General features: G+C 38.2%; 1 long non-coding RNA gene across 1 annotated transcript; it reads left to right on the top strand.

Moving 5' to 3' along the window:
• The first annotated feature begins 1,883 nt into the window (after positions 1 to 1,883).
• On the top strand, positions 1,884 to 15,264 carry LOC116175023. Its single transcript, XR_004146223.1, has 2 exons — positions 1,884 to 1,924; positions 15,068 to 15,264. It is a non-coding gene; the product is annotated as an uncharacterized LOC116175023 (long non-coding RNA).
• Positions 15,265 to 15,546: the final 282 nt, after the last annotated feature.

Raw genomic sequence — 15,546 nt, 5'->3', positions numbered from 1 at the left:
CCAAGGCTGCTCTACCAACCCAACCCACTATACATTTACGAATATCCATGCACGAACCCGGATTCGAACCAGGGACCTTTAGCACAACAGTCCAGCTTTAACTGAACTGCGCCACACGGGCCGGCACAATCGCTTCTAAAGTATCATTATTTACTTATATGAAAAGAAAAAGAAAAATGGCGTTCGGCAGATGTCGTTAGGAAAGTGTACATTGCCTGGATAACCGATGCCAGGAAAGCAAAAGTCGCCGCGATAGGTCGTTGTCGGGTATAAGTCGCCGAGAAAACGGTGCCTGGGTGTACGTCGCCCGGATGGGATGCACCGTCACACCTCTGTACCTGTACAGCAGTAATTGATTACAAAAAACAAGTTGTAAATCAGCATATGCATGATGAAAGCGCATTTTTGGTAATGCAGATCAGTATTTCATTAGCAAAGTTTAAAATTATCGATCTCACGAGAAATCTAACTCAAAATAGACTAGAGCCGGCACATCTACACTGTAACAGAAGACTTTTAGTGAAAATTTAAAAGTCTCCAGCTATTGTAATTGCTGAGATCTCAGCCGGACAGCCAGCCAACCATAACGAATGTAATCGCGTTTTTTTCCAAAAATGCGCTAAAAATGCTTTTGGCTGTAATCCTGCATGAGGGTAATTCAAATACAAACATATTCTGAAACGATGTCTCTTAACTCTTAAGACACAAGTCCACAAAGGATTTAAAACGTGCAGTGTGATTCTGTAACACATCACCACCATGTCTTGAGACGGCATCTCGTTAACTCACAAAACCTCATAGTATTTAAAATGTGAAGACTGCAGTGGCATTATATGGAAATGTTGGGCAATGCAAATGTGCCCATATACAAGGTGTTTAAAAAACGGTCGAATATTTTATCTTAATAAACATATAGGTTCGTAAATTAAGTGTTTAGGGGATAGAATAGATTTTGTATTCTCTTCAACAGTGTTGTTCCCGTGGTTGTTCCTTTATGTAACGTAAATTATTTGGACCTAATTCTTCGGAAAATACGAGACTTTCGTATACTTAAAACACCTTATTCATATTTCACCCTTTATTTTTTATTGTCGATACTTATAAACGACAGAAAAATATATAAATCGCCCTTGTATATTTTATGCCTGCCACTTTTCTTTTTAGTTCTTAATTATTGCGATCTCTCGAACCTTTTTTTCGGATCGGCGTCGAATTTAATTAAAACGGTAACCTCCAGCTCGACGCATAAAAATTGATTTATCGTTTACTAAATTGTTTATGAATTCTAAAAGCCCAATCAATTAATATAAATTGAACTTGAATCACGTGCCAAGTAGTAATTATTAATTAGGTAATGCAACGTGATGACACTCTAAAATAGTTTTTATATCGTACCCGTAGCGTATACGCATTTGAGGTCTTGCGTGGTGGTATCTACAGTAAAAGATATTCGAACGAACGGCTGGCGTTTTGAACCGTGCGACTTTTTAATGGCCGCCTGTCCCACGGTCAGCTGTTGCTCTCTAAACCCTTCCTCGCCTCGTACGAAAGACTGCAAGCAGTCGATCTTTGATTATTTTTACTATTATTGTTTGTGTTACCTGTAAAGCATGCGCCAATTGTTTGCGCTATTCGGTCGTCTCTTCGAAGTTGTGGTTCACCGTCGTTTTTTTTCTCAAATTTTTCTTAAGGACTGTCGTCTAACCGAGATTATTTTATCAATTTTTCAGCACTATCAATCTCGGTACCGACCGGAAAGGACCAACACCCTTAAGATATCATATCTTTTCTGGTTGTTTTCCGAGATAATGTTGTTGGGGTACTTAACATACCTATACTTCACTACGAAAATAAAGATTTTTGACAATTTTAATTTGTTACAGGTCAACCACTTAATATACCGGGTGATCCGCAAGAATAGTTGGTAAGTGCTTGATTTAGTATGTTGATTCATGTCTCGTCACTGACCATTTCAACAACTTCCTCTCATGCAATCGATAATACACATTATGCAAAAAGTATCATTACTGTAAAGTATTGTATTTCGCATTTCAGAACTTTGTTATAAACCAATGAATGTTCGGCACCTCTTTTTAATCTTCTAAAGTTACAAAAAGTAAAATCAAAGCCACAATAATTTAAGTATTAAAATATCGAACAAAATTAGCATCACCACCGAGTAACTGTTGTTTTACTTTGTGTAGTGCTTAAACGCGCTTTTCTCTTCTGTAAAAACACTTTTCTAAAAACACCCATCTCCCCTAAACTTCATTTTGTGGATTCATTTTCACGCGATTGCATTTTGGTCTCGTGGATTTTCTTTTTCTTTCGTTTATCATAGGCATAGGCAATATTTAATATTGTGAATGGCCATACACCTCCAATTTGGATTGGCTCAGCTCAGTCCCATTACGTTGACAAAAAAGGCTAGGTTGAAAAACTATTTAAAAAAAATAAAACCAACTTGTTTAAATTTTATTGGTGTAATTTAAGGGATGGTATGTGTAGATTTTAATATCAATCGTAACAACACCCCTAAATTTAATCTTTTCGCATTCATTTGCATATTTTTTTTGCTAACTGCTGGCAGGTCCTGTGAAGTTGTGATTCGTTCCTAGAACTCATAAAATTGTTCGGCTATCACATGCAGATCGGCCATTTTGTTTGGGCATGTTTCGCGTCTAGCATTGTTTTTACGACTTAACTACCAAATTCGCTTACCATCCTTGCACAGTAACATGACCCATACTTCTAGCTTACCTGAAGCAAATTCGTGTCTTTTACCATGGTTTCTCCATAATCAAAATGTGCAAAACTGTATAATTGAAATAGAACGTAACGTCACGATTCTTCTGGTTTCGTTTCTTAGTACGTTTTCTTAAACCAAATCTAAGTCCTATGTGCACTCACAAACAGCTCACTGTTATGCCCATGCGCCCCATCAATATACGAATCGACTTACATCAATCCTTTAACAACCTGTTGCAAACACACTATTCGTCCTCTAGTCCATTTTTTGCCACGCTGTCCTGTCATTCATCGAAAACGAATTTCAAAACTTGTTTCGAAACTAAATATCTTCTCGCATCTTTTTTTATTTTTTATTTTATAGCACATGTTAAGTTGACATTTTAATATAGATTTTAATGAGTAGGCAAAGCCGTTCTTTAATCGTAAGGCTAGATAAAGTGGCCACTTTAACCTATCTTTTCTTGTCTAAGACTTTAAACGTAAGGGTAGATAAAGTGAAACAGATGTGTGTGTATTCTAATGACATCTGTCATTCTTATTTCAAATTCAGGATATAAAATGACGTCTCTAAATTAAATTCAGAACTGTCAGAAGCTTTACAATGATTTATATTACTTCTGCTATAAAATAAAGTTTTGTATTATACACGACGATAAAGGGAAACTAACCATCTCGTAAAAGTCATATTCACTCGATGTTTAAAATATCCCTTTATCGTCTTGTATAATAAATAACTATTATTTTCTCCTTTATTTTTGAGTGGGCGGAGTTTCAACCAAAGCTACTCTACCAACCTAACCTACTATACATGTATAAATATCCATGCCCAAATCCGGATTCGAACCAGGGACCCTTAGCACCGCAGTCCAGGTTCAACTGAACTACTCTACAAGGGTCGGTCCGGCCCGATCGATTTAAAGAACGTAGGTTTCAGAAGCAGCAAAAAAGTATATTTTTCATCAAATCATGTCTTCAGGATTAAGTTTGGGAACTACGACCCCAAAAGTCGAATAATTTGTGTCTCTTCTCTAACAACCTTAAGGCCTAGCTAGAAGATTCGATATAACGACTGAAAGTGCCGGAACTTTGAAGTATAATACAAAATTACAAAATCTGGCGAGTGCTCGTAGTAGTAACAACCAAGAACAAACCATCCCGTCGCCATTTTGGAGAGAATCTATCGGGATTAGATTTGACCTCTAGTGGCAATAAAAAGAACTTAATTGTACAAACTTCTAATACGTTTAGATAGCTACTTATAAGATTATGACACTGCATTGACATGGTTTTTTAAAAAGTATACACAGCCCATATGTATACATTTAAGAAAAATTCCGAGCATGAATGTCTTTTGTATGGTTCGGCGAAAAATTGTTACAAAAATGTATAAATAACCTGTGGTCCTTCAGTCCACTAAATAAAACAATCATTTATTTGCAAATTTGTTTGTAAAAAGGTAGCTTCTCATCACACTTTGGCTGGCTGGCCGACAGGTTGGTTGACTGGTTGACTGACAACAAATAAGACCCTATAGAAGGAGTGTACGTGTACCTAGCGGACCATGCAATTAACAACTTTATCAACATGATGTAGAACCGGCGACATCAGGGCGCTATCACCGAGCTTGGTTTACGGACGTGGTGATTTTTTAGTTTTTTCGTAGCCTCTTCTACAGTTTTTGTTTTGCCCCACCTTTTCCAAGACGCAGTCGAGGGGCAGTTGACTTTGGGCGCCTTTCGCCGCGATTGTTGTCAAGCGGTGTGACAGTTTTGTAAGTAAATCGCGATCTCTCTGTCGTGTCGCCAATAGAAGCTAGAGTTATAAGAAGTACCCTTAAAATTGAGTACTATTTTGTGGAAGGTCTTTAGCGAAATCCACCAAAATGGCGCATTTACATATAAGACTGTGAAGGCGTCAAAAAGGGGTACCGACAAGTTCTTACTGATGGTGGGGTCAAAACTTCAAACGCGAATTGCGGGTGAACGGGACGTCGGAAGTGCCTGATTTTACAAATATTCCGGCAGGTATACTAGAAACAGTGAATAAAATTTAGATAATAAAAATTTACGTGTGATTGTGCGATACAAAACTATGTTATTGTCGAGATTACTCTAATATGGTTTATTTATTTACAATTAATTAACAGTAAATTTATAATAGTCATGAAAGTTGAAATGAATTGATTTGTAACAGTTAAAAGTTAAAATATTATGTATCACTCACATATACACAATTTATAATAACGCGGAACTATTTATTACTGCGGCCTTGAAATTAGAACTGTCTGAAAAGCAATTCGAGTTGCTTATAGGTATAGCAAAACGGCCCTTTTTCTCGAAAGTTTTCGAACAAATTTCCCGGAAAGATTGCATCACATCCGCCTTCGTTCTTGATCGCCGATGACTAATTTTTCATGGCGCCTCGATCTCTAGCGGAATTTCTTGAATATTCGCTACAATATAACTATATTTGATAAACTTTATGTGCGACTTCCATTTTGGAATATAACTGGCTAACAGAATACTGATCTGCCACAAAAAATGCGTTGAAGTCCCTTTGATCTGACACGCGGACGAGGACATGATAATTTTTTAATACTTTCTTCCCGGTTTTTTCCACTCATAGTCTTCCTCGCGCCATTTTTCTATACCCCTTAAACCTTCATCTATTCCTTCTTTACGTAATCCATCGTTCAAAGTATATTGTCCTCCTTCCGTACATTTTTCTTGGCGCCTTTTCCGCCCTTCTCTTATGCTTTCTTCACTCGTCATTCACACACCCCTCGCACTCTCTTTAAGAATTATTCTCTCTTTTATATACATCTTCACTAGACTTCACTGTTCGTTCACATCTCCCTCCTTAACGCTTGGTTTCTTACTTCATTTCCCTCAACTCCATTTCTTAAAATCAATACTCCTCTCATGTTCCTTGCAATATGTAAAACCTACTTCGGCTTCGAAGTTTTAATCATTGTCGGAAGGATTTCACTAAGTTGGCAATTCTTGAAGCACTTCGAAACGGTACAACATTTACCACGAAATTCTACCTACGTTCTTTCCTCTTTTATGACATCTTCAGAGCCTTTTTTTGATTTCTTCGTTGGTGTTGGATGGGTGTTCCGCAAGTTTTCATTTTCCTCCAAGGTAGTACATGCAATGCAATCTTCCGGTGGCGATTCTTGTCGAGTAGCCTCTTTTCGTTTTTCCCAATCTTGCTTATGTGGCACTTGGCGTATTTGTGATGAACCTGATTGTACACACGTTCCAATTGAGATGTATTCTACAAGTTGACTTTCATTGATGTTGTTCCATGTCCATGGAGATGAAGCTGTAATAGGAGATTACAAAGCCTTAGTGAACAACTAATTTTCCTTCATAATATGACGCGAAATATACTGGAAGCATTTCATCTGGCCCATTTCTCAAATTACTCCTTAGCAATTTTGTTACCTTTTCACTGGTCGCTTGGCGAAAACATACTATGGACTCGACACCTCATAGCGCCACTATTTCTGCTTCATTATTAGCCTTTATTGTATAAGGCCCATACACTTACTTCTTCCTCAGGTACGAACTCCCTCGATCTCTGTTTAGATATATTGTTCTTTGTTGAGAAAAATCGTCATTACACCGCATTGGGCTGGTATTTGAGTACAGTTTTTGCTGTTTTCATTCATTTGCACTGTTTTGAGGTATGAATTTTGGAAAGGGCTCAAAAACTTCTGTACAATTATATATTCTTTGTGTAGTGGTTGCTGAAAGAAGTAAAGAACAAAAGAAAACTCTTAATACTTTTGGGAACATTTGACTCCAGTCAGTCCAGTCCGTGAATGACTGATGGTACCACTTTTGAACCAACGTAGGTAATTCGCCACATATGAAACGCCTTGTAAATAAACGGTAAGATATTGGACCTGTAAAAGACATGAAATATGCTGCGAGAAATTCAATTATAAATAAATGGATTGGTATAAAATGTATATAATCCCCAAGAGAACGTACATCTAAATATAAGTAAAAACACGTAAATCGGCCAGGAATTTATATTGAGGGTTGGGACGTAAAACCAGTGTCATGAACAATGGTCCACTGCACCGATACTGTAAATTGGAAAACCAACATAGTTACGTAAAAAAACAATGGAATCTTGCCTTATTTCTACGCACTTAATGAGTATGATCAGCATAATTATAGAAGAGCAATTTGTATTGGCAATTTAATATCAATGACAATATGCCAATGCTGTCCTTGCGTTCTCCTAATGCACCTGTAAAATGCCGTTAATTTGGAAAATAATCTAACAATCATACAATTACTGGATGAATGCATAATAAACCAAAGATAAAAGAAATACATCGCCTGAGTAATTGTCGAATCAAAACATAAAATTACAACTGCCAAAGCTCAGATACATTTGCTCAAAATTACAGACGAAACAAGACGCGTAATCTTTGATTTCTGTCGTGGCGGTCAGTGGCGTCTTCTTTGATAAATTCATTCGGATCTCTACTTTATTTTCTGCAAATTTGGTTCTATCGCAATGTATTTTGACCAAAAGATATGAAAATCTTTATTAATCTTCAATTCCGTTTGGAGAACCGTCCAAACACACCCGAATGCTCAAGAAGTAAATTTCATGCAGTTCTGGTCAGCGTTTCGAAATCTTATGACTACTGATCGCAGATCGCAGAGGGAAATTGCGTTGAGACCTGTGTTAAGAAAAATGTGCACAAAACAATAGCAGGAACCCAAAACAAATCAATTATGTACTGTAATTAGTAATCGTTTAAACAAATTACTTTGAATTCTGTAAGAGGTCAACAAAAATTTTCCTTTGGGAATTTGAACAATTTAGTGTTTAGTAATAAAAGGGCACATATAGCAAATTAATAATTATAATCTTTGGCAGTGTATATTAGACATAAAGGATTTAAAATTCGAAAATTTTTTTGTTAGATATTTGTTTTGAGCAAGAAAGCTGTGCTCTGTCAAGAATTTGCCAACTGATTTAAAATTTATATGGAATTTAAACCTTTCTGTAGAAGAACTTTTAGGATTTCGATAGTTCTCGGCCGGACACGGTACGTTCTATCATTGTAGTATGCTATTCAATTTTTATTTTCATTCTGTTTGCGTTTTCCAACGCCGTACTAAAGCCTTTCCCAGATCGTCGTATTTAAAAGAATTATTTGTTCAAGTATTTCATATTATTACGAAAGAAAGCCACCTTTTTTTTGTAAATTCATTTATTTTTTAACCTAAATAAATATCTTTCGATTTGACTTCAACTCACTGGATCCGATGGTATTTCAAAGCGATTAATCCAGTGTGGAGTTTGGAAAATTAAGAAAACCCATCAGTTGTACACAAAAATTCAAAGGAAAAAGGACATTTTCCAAAACTTCGAAGAATGGACAAATTCGACTCGTATTTTCTTTATTAATTTGCGCCAGAATGACAATGTAGTGATCGTAACAGGAAAGATGTGTCGGAAGTGCTTAAGCCGTCACAAGGCTATGTTATTCTTATTGAGAAATGCTTGCATCCGGAACTGCCATATATTGCAGTTCTCTCTTTACGTGTTCAGAATCATTAAAGGTAATGCAGTCGGTCACCAATTAACCGCTCGTTTGCTCCATTTGATTATGTTTGCGGGAAATTAAAGTGAAACAATGCAATTTTGTGAATTATTACCGCATTCATAATGGCCACGATCGCCAGAAAGAAAACAGAAAATTCGCATTTCTAATTGAACGGACCTTGGCTGTTCTGCTCAGCGAAGCCGAAGCGATGCCAATCTTCTACTATCAAAGTAAAAAAAAAGGTTCGGCTCCCTTTGAGTCTCGAAATCGGCGAGCTATCAAATTCTTGTTGCAATATTTAATTTTGCATATTTATGTTTGTTTTGTACGTAAGCCAAACAAAAAAAAAATCGTTATTGTCCGTCCATCCGCTTCCTGTATTTCCAAATTACTTCTTTTGGAATTTTTAGTACCAGTTCTCCTTGTGGTTAAACACTTTTAATGTCAAAAAAGTTACCATTTGAAGCAATCGTAAAAATAGCGGCTGGTACTCTTTTAGAAGCAGGAAAAGGAAAAAATAAAGACAACCTTAAATGCCGAAGGTATTGAGACAATTCAAAACCTAGGAAGGTATTGGAAACCAAAGAAGTCTAAGAATCACCTGAAGAAATTGATAAAAGTATATTCCCACAAATCTGAAGCTGATGAAGTCGAGGAAAGGCCATTAGATCGAGGTCGAGATTCCGGCGCAAGAAGAAACCTACAAAAGCAGAATCAACAACGGAAGAATTCGAAGAAAATTCTAGAAACTAGGGAAATAAAAGAAGTTCGAAAAACCAGGGGATCTGAAGCAACTAATGAATGCGATGGAGCCGAGGAAGTGTCATGTATATAAAGAAACCGAAGATGTCTATGACGTCGAAAATGCTGGAGGTGGAGAAACTCTAATCTAAATAAATTGAAGAAAAGCTAGAGGAATTCGAGGAAATTGTAGTCGAGGGATGCGATCCTAGCCGAGGAGAGTGAAGATAATGGAGGTCGCAGATATAAACGAAAGTCACAAAAAACTGGACGCGATCAAAGAAATTCTAGTAACTGGAAATAGAGAAATAGCTTCTCGAGAGCTTGAGAAAGCCGAAAAATTCGACTATGTGAGAAAACCGCAGAATTTTTCAAGTCTGAGAAGGATTTAACAATGCGAAACGAGTTTTCAATATGTTGTTAAATTCATTAATTTTCTCCTTGCAAAACATGCAGATATATGACTTTCAATTTCTTTTCGTAGCCCCGGTTAAGGGGAACTGCTCTACCATGGGGTTATTTTTGCACAAGAAATCATCCAAAAAACTTAGTTTAAAGCTAATTTTGGGAGTTTTGCTAGCGTCGTAGCGTTTTTCCCCTTTGCACGAAAATGCTATCATCTAATTTTTTAGAGAGTGCCGAAAATGTGTGTTGGTATTCTAGTAGAGACCAGCATTTTTTCTGGGTTTGAACGCAGTTCAGTTAACAGAAGAAACTCGAAAGGTTGGGGGATTCAGAAAGGTTCCAGAAACCTACGCAGCAGACAAGATGTAGATGGCCATAAATTAAAAAAAATTGTTGAAGAAATTGCAGAACCCAAAGAAGAGGAGGAGTTCCGGAAGCATGGATAATAAAAAAATTCGGGACACCTGGAATGCGTAGTAGTTCAAGAAATGGAGGCGATGGAATCGAGGAAGCTTGGGAAAGTTATATATGAACGAATGAAGTCGAAGTAACTTTGTTAGGTAGGAAGCCCCATTGTCTTCTTTCATCTCGTCTGGGAAGACAATCACTCTATACTCTATAAACAGAGGTTAAAAACCACAAGGCAGTCCTAGAAGCAGAAAAAGTGCTAGGAAAAGCCGTAGAAGACATCGAGAAAGTTTGAGAATCGCAGTAATTAAAGACATTGAGGAAGTACAGAGGAGTCGAAAATATTCAAGAAGCCGAACTCAGCTGCCGAATAATTTGGACCTAAACACTGTAACACGAAAATAAAGACGCAAGAAACTGAATGAAGTCGAGAAATCTGTAATAGCGGTAGATGTTGCAAGAATTAAAAAAAAATCTAAACCGAAGGAGAGAGGAAAGTCTAGAAAGAATTGAGAGGTAAGGATAGCGAGAGAATTGAAGAAATCCAGAACGTTATTGAAGGAGGCGAAGCATCCGAAGAAAACAAATAAATCTCAGTAGAGAAATTAGCACAAGTCGTTAAAATGAAACTATAGAGTTGAGTAAGCAATCGAAGAAGTGGAGAACGTTGTTGTAAAGCAGAAAATACCGAATGCATATTTCGAGGAAGTCAAGGAAATCGAAGGGGTTGGTGAAACTTAATGGATCAGGAAATTCAAAAAGTCGTAGGTGTTGAGAGAACCGAACAATCGAGAAAGTAGGAGAAGTGGAGAATCCAAGACAGCTTGAGAAGCGTAGGGGTCCGAAAGCTATGTGCAATTAGAAGATGAATCCTAGAAAGCGGGAAGGCAAATTCGCTGTCCTTAGATCCGTGAAAATCGCAATCGCCTTTCCAATTCTTTTCCGCCACTCTCTGTAATACAGCCATGTAGTCGATCGTTCCCCTCTCTTTTCTAAAGCCAATTTGCGTTTCCTCCAACATCCCTTTCTCTTTTAATCCGTTGGCATTATCGAGATTCCCCTATAAATTTCCTTATATGTAGTATTTGGCACCTCTTGTAAATCGGCACTATTACTCCTTCCTTCCATTCTCTCGGTAGCCCTCTTCCTTTCCGTAGCTTGTTTATCAGTTTCCTCATCAGCTTCTCCTTCCGTAGCGAAAATCCGTACCTCATTTCTTATTTCGTTCCCCTCTGTCGCCTTCGCTTTCTACAGTTTCTTTAATGGTGGCTCCATCTTTAATATCTCGTCTCCTCTCACTTCCTCTCTTCCGTCATCCTCATCCCCACACCCTTTTCTTGTTATACTTTCATAAAGTGGTGTTTTCCCCTGTTCCTCTGTTTATCATCTTCCAAAAGTCCATCTCAGTTTTTATTTCCCTGATTTCTTCATCATATTCTTTGTGTTTTTTCATCTTCTTTTCCTTACGAATTCTTTTGTACTTTTTTCTTTTATCTCTCCTTTCCTTGTCCCCTCCTCCTCTGTACTATCTCCTATTTCAGATACTTGCTCCTCTAAGCTTCTATCCTTCACTATGTCTCATTCATATAATTGCATCTCTATTCGTCTTTGAATCCTTGCAATTCTGACGCTTTTTTATCGTCGCTGTTAGTATTTCCATCGGTTGGTGACCCGATTCTGTCCTTGCTCTGTTCGTTTACTAGTAATCAACCACCGACCTCCCTCTCCCTTCCATACCGACCTTCCCCCCATGTTTCCGTTTAATATTCACCAACCTCTCTTTTCCGCTAATTTCAGTAATAACTCCATCTCTATGTTGCATTCTTTATCAGTTGACTTTCTATGTCTCTTTTCCCACCCACCCAATTTCCTTTATTCCCTACCCCCTCCCCTCTCCTCAGATGTATCTGAAGTTAAAATTTAGTTGGTATATCTTAGTAAATAACATTTGGATGCGCTTGTGTAGAAACGGAAACGTCCACCGTAATAAACTCTTCTACGAGGTGTAAGTGCTGACATCTCAAACCCTCAGACGGACGGAATTCACGCAAGTGTAATCTGTATCATGAAATGGGAAGTAGCTAACGCGAAGAGAACGGGGAATCTCATCTAGAAGGCATACGCGCGGTAGTCGAAGAATCTGAAATAACCGAAGACGTTGCAAGAACATCAAAGAACCGTTGAAACCGAGAAATTTGTTGATGGTAAAGAACACGAAGAAAATGAAGAAGCGAAAAAGGCCGTTGGAGAGGTACAAAAATCTGGAAAAATCGTGTATGTTGAGAACAAAATAAAGAGTCATTGTAGAATGTAGATGATAAAAAAATATCTTAAGGTGCAGAAAATGTCGAAGGAAATTCAAAAAATTAAGAAAAGCTGAAAGGGAGCTGAAGAATAATTCCAAGGGGACGGAAAATTCAAAAAGTGCGGAATTCAAGGAAGTATCGGAAGGGTAGGGATTCGAGGAAGCTGGAGAAGACTAGGGGCCGAAGCCTCTGAGGAATTGGAGAAAGGCGAGTAAGTCGGAATGCAAATTCCATGCAAGGAATCGAAATCTTTAGAAGGAGAACGAAGTAGCTGAAGAAACTGGGAAGGCGCTGAGGAAGTCAACTAAGCTGTTGAAGACGAAGAAAGCCAAGATCTAGAAGAAGCCGTGGAAATCAAAGTAGTCCTAGGAATTTCAAGATGAAAATTTTTTTTGAGAGCTTGAGAAACCCAAACAAGCTGAAGGTTGAGAAAACCAAAGAATGAAAAGCCGACGGATCGTAAGCCGTCGGCGTATAATTATTGTGAAAGGTTGAATGCATTTGACAATTTTGTCCTGAGAACATATGCCAGGAGCATTTGGACGCTTTGGTGAACCCTGACAGTTATTTTTCAGGGATTTTCACAAGCGACGGAACGTGATTGTTTCACAGGGACTCTTTTGAAAAACGGGAGTCAATGTGGATCCATCAGAGCTTTTCGCTCTCCAACAAGGCAGCTCCCAGTCTTCATTTGGAAGTGATGGCGACAATTTTTTGGGACTGGCAGGGCGTACTTACTTACTGAACACATCGCAATAGGGACCACGATTACTGATGTGTATGGATGCACGATTGAACACTTGGAGAAGGCAAAACGACCGAACTCATGGCAAACTGCACTGTTGCACGACAGTTGGTATGCAAGGTCCATAAACTTCCCAAGTTCAGCCCATGATCGCAAACCATGGCTTCGCAAAATTACTACATGCCACTTCTGTTCTTATCAGTCAATAGCTCCCGGATGGGGCATAACGAACGTCCCACTCCTATATAGGAGTCGGCGCCCATAACGCGGCCAAGGGTCCCGCTCCCGGATTTGACATAAGATCGGTTTCCGCGACTAAGCCACCTTACCCCGCGCATGTTTATCACATCAGAAACCTTCGCGATCATATGTAATTGATGCGTTTAACCGTCTATCTTTTCGCCTCTCGGCTGAAGTCAAAGGTATGGATGCTTCTAGAGCCGTAGTAGATCTTGATTTGGCGCCATCTATTTGTTATATTAGGATTTAAAGTTGACATTGCTCAATTTGGGCATGGCACATTTGATTGTTTAGTATACGAGATGCGCTATGTTGGTAGCGTATTTTCCTCAAAGTAAAAAATCGCTATTGATTGCACTTTGTCGCCCGTCCGTCACACGTGCTACTTCTACGCGACTGAACAAATTTGGGCGATATGGGGCTCATTTGGAACGGCTTGGTGCAAGAAATCCGTGCGTACCCATATTTTTGGTTTGCGCATGCGCAGTGGCAAAAATGTGGTTTAACGCATGTGCAAACTTTTTTATTTATGAAGATATTTAAATGAAACTTTATATGTAAACACAATGAATACAAGTGAAACTAAGGACATTGTTTTTGCCCATGCGCAGTGTAGACTTTTTTATTTACAAAAGCATTTCAATCAAATTTGATACATAGGCACTTGGAACAAATGCAAATTTAACCCGTTTTAAAGTTTGGTTTTGCGCATGCGTAGTGCCAACTTTCTTATTTATGAAAGCATTTAAATGAAATTTGGTACATACGCACTTAGAATAAAAGGAAATCTAACACCAGTTTCAAACTTTGATTTTGCGCACAGATCACAGTTCATTTGAAAGAGAGTGGGGTAAGGGTCTCGTGCCTACCGGTATTTTTTCCCGGTCCCAGGATTAACATTATTAGGACAATTACAGAGTAACCCGCATAATGCTTTTGAGAGGTGCCCTGCAGACGGTCTGTAACCCGCATAATGCTTTTGAGAGGTGCCCTGCAGACGGTCTGAACTTCTATACTACTCTTCCTAATTCGGAGTAGCCAACAGAATGCACGAAACTGATCTAAAGAAATTCCTATCTCTGTCACAGATGAACACAGAACAATTCTTACCTCAGCCCAGATTCGAACACCCCCCTCCAATCCTTTTAATTAGAATACCATAAAAATGACACCCTCCCCACCTTTAACGAAATCTTAGTACCGGCAAGGCACTTTGATTTCATGAGAGGGAATTAAATTGTATGCTATGCCATTTCTCTTTTATTAAATTTGACGTTAAGTGGTAGAACAAATCTTCATGTATTCACAAATTTCGTGAGGAAAACGACAGGACACTTTGATTTCATGAGTATGAATTAAATTTTATGCCACTTCTCTTTTATTCAATTCGAGGTTAAGTGGTAGAACAAAATCCTTATTTACTCAGATACTCACAAATTTCGTCGTAAAATTGGCAACGAGTAAATTTGGTTATAATGCGCCTGAGCATTGGCGCATGAATGTGTGTCCATATTACTTTCATGCAAAAGTTGAAGTATTTAGTGCCACAAGCAATTTTTACTTTTCATAAGTCGTCCATGTTGATACAACTTCATCCATTTTGGGTGGTTAAAGATGTATATCCAGTTATCCCCGTAATTTGAAGATAATTTTGCAAGACGTTGACATTTGATCAAATTTTAATATGTCCCAAAAACGGTAATCTGCAATAACTCGAGCTAAGTAGACAGAGAACAGCGTATTTGGATGAAAAGCTTTTCGTGAACGTTTAGATAACGCTTTCTAATTAAATTAGTTTGGTATAGTTAGTATATTTAGTAACAATTTCGACCACCCAATCAAATTCTTGCGAAAAATGATTGCCAAAAGTAATGTTTAATTTTGTTACAGATTTCCTGAAGGCGAAACGCTGGTGGTATGGTGGTATCCAGACGTCGGTCGCTTCGCAGGTAACAATCGGGAGAAAATTTCAAATTAGAAGGTGGGGTAATAAAAAAATATGCAAATCCTTTCACTCGCATCCGCACAGTAGAGGGTCAATGATAAATTATATTGTAAAATAGTTTGTAGTAAACGTTGCCAAGTTAGGAATTTCATTGCCCTTCTCCGTTTTCTACTGATATTGCATTCTTTCAACGACTGCATTCTTCGCAAGCCGTTCTTCGGATCATTGCACTTGCTGCACTACGTTTTTCTACCGAAAAAGTTGATGAACCACTTGCGGGATGTTGATGGTTGTCCCGAAATGCTTAGAATGTCGATTTTATCGTTACGCGTTCTCACAGTTCACGACGCGTTGCGTATAGGTACACGTTTTTCTTTTCGATTTAAAATGCACCTGTACTGAACTTTAAAATATGGAAGAAGGC

Source organism: Photinus pyralis, unplaced genomic scaffold (genome assembly GCF_008802855.1).
Source record: "Photinus pyralis isolate 1611_PpyrPB1 unplaced genomic scaffold, Ppyr1.3 Ppyr1.4_LG6, whole genome shotgun sequence".
Taxonomy (NCBI): domain Eukaryota; kingdom Metazoa; phylum Arthropoda; class Insecta; order Coleoptera; family Lampyridae; genus Photinus; species Photinus pyralis.
The sequence above is the reverse complement of the archived record's forward strand: the minus strand, read 5'-3'. Positions and strand labels throughout refer to the sequence as shown.